This window comes from Mesoplodon bidens (genome assembly GCF_964165515.1).
Source record: "Mesoplodon bidens genome assembly, chromosome: X".
In the NCBI taxonomy this organism is placed as follows: Eukaryota; Metazoa; Chordata; class Mammalia; order Artiodactyla; family Ziphiidae; genus Mesoplodon; species Mesoplodon bidens.
The window spans coordinates 49039150-49040872 of NC_138163.1; positions in this window are offsets into that span (position 1 = coordinate 49039150).

Here is a 1723-nt window from a genome sequence, read left to right on the forward strand (position 1 = left end):
CGCTGCAGACAACGATGGGTCTGACGCACTTCTGGCGGCCGCTGGGCGGGCCTGAGGCCCGGCGCACAACTGGCTCCGCCCACCCCGATGGCAAGCGAGCTTCGCCAATCAGGCAGGCGCCGGGAGCCTTTCAACGAGATGCATGGTCCCGCCTCCTACCACAGCCTGTGTGCCGCCCAGCCCTCTGCTCCTTCTGGCGTCTGCAGTCATTCCCGGGTCAGCCGCAGTTCCAGCTCCCTGGCAGCTGGAGAGCTGGGCCGGGGGTCGGCGGCGTGGGGCACCCCGCCCTGCACCTCCCCTCTGCAAAAACGCAAAATGTGCTTTTCACTTGGAACAGCGTATGCCCAAGAGTTTGCTTTTTGTGGTGAAAGTAGTAATTTGACCACCCAGGCTCAATCTGCGTTTTGAAAATACTGGACACCTTTGAGGAATCAGGACCTAGTTGACTGGTGGTCATTCCCTGACCCTCGGGCCTCCAGTGAACCAGACTGCCTGTCCTCTGGAAGCCATAGAGGAGGTTCAACCAGTGCGTTTTGTGACACGGTTCTGGCCCATCATCAGGACCGAAATTGGGCTCCAGGAGCCCCCCTCCCATAGCTAAGGGATGCACAGTTGAAGTGAGGGTTCCTGGCTGACAGCATTGAAGGGGAAAAGAAGGCAACGGTCAGTGTATCGGATCTTCAAGGCAGTGAGCCCCCGGAGAGCAGGCCACTCTAATGCTCCAGCATTCTGGCCCCGCATGTGGGGAAAAAAAAGCCTTACATTTTTGCTAGAGGGCTTCTCTTCTTTCCGCTACCCTGAACATTGCCACATAGAGTAGAAATATCTCAGAGAAAGAGGAGATGCTTCCACTCATTCACTACCCTTCATCCTTCCCATCTCAGGTACCTTGATGAAGCAAGGTCAGAAAGAGGCTTCTTCAGAGCACATAAGCCACATGGGCAATGGACAGATAGACCTCAGTCATATTCACCAGCGCTGGACCTCGTGAGGCATGCCATGTAAAAGTGTTGAAATCAAAATGGATTTCAGGTTCACTCTTGGTCAACTAGAATATTCAAAACAAACATTCCCCCCCTTCCCCTTTCCTTCAGTATTTGGTGAAAATAGTTGGGACTGCTTGTGCCCAGCATATTGCACAGCTTTATTTGCATGGAACTCTCTGGGGTGGCTGAGTGTTTTGTACAGCTAAAAATTTAACTCTTTACCCCACCTCGACCTCTTCTCAAGCACCCTCTTTCTTCTTCTGTCTTTTTTTAAACGATTTTAGAATCACACATGTTTAAACTGTGTCTCTTAATTTCCTTCCTTCTCTTCACCAGCAGAGCATCTTCACAACTTCGTTTTCCCTCTCCTTTCCCCCTCTTTTTCCTTCTATTGCAGTAAGTGCTCTCTTCTCACTTACGGGGCAGATCCGCATAGAACTAACCCACTTACTTAGGTGGGGGATCCCTCTATGACGAACCATCACAACAGCAGTGGGTCAGTTGAGCCCAGCCCTACTGCTCTTAATCCTGCACCCCTTGTCTCTGGTCACCCAGGCATCCTCGAACAGACAATGCTTGCTGGTTAAAAATGAAAAGGCCATTTCAGTTCAGTTTGTCTGAGCATCTGAATTGTATATGGGCAAGGAGGTGTGGGGACTGCCTAGAGAAGGAGGGTCGATGGGCCCAAGGTTACACAGTGGCAAAGAGCGAAACTAGAACCCTATTTCCAGGTTGGC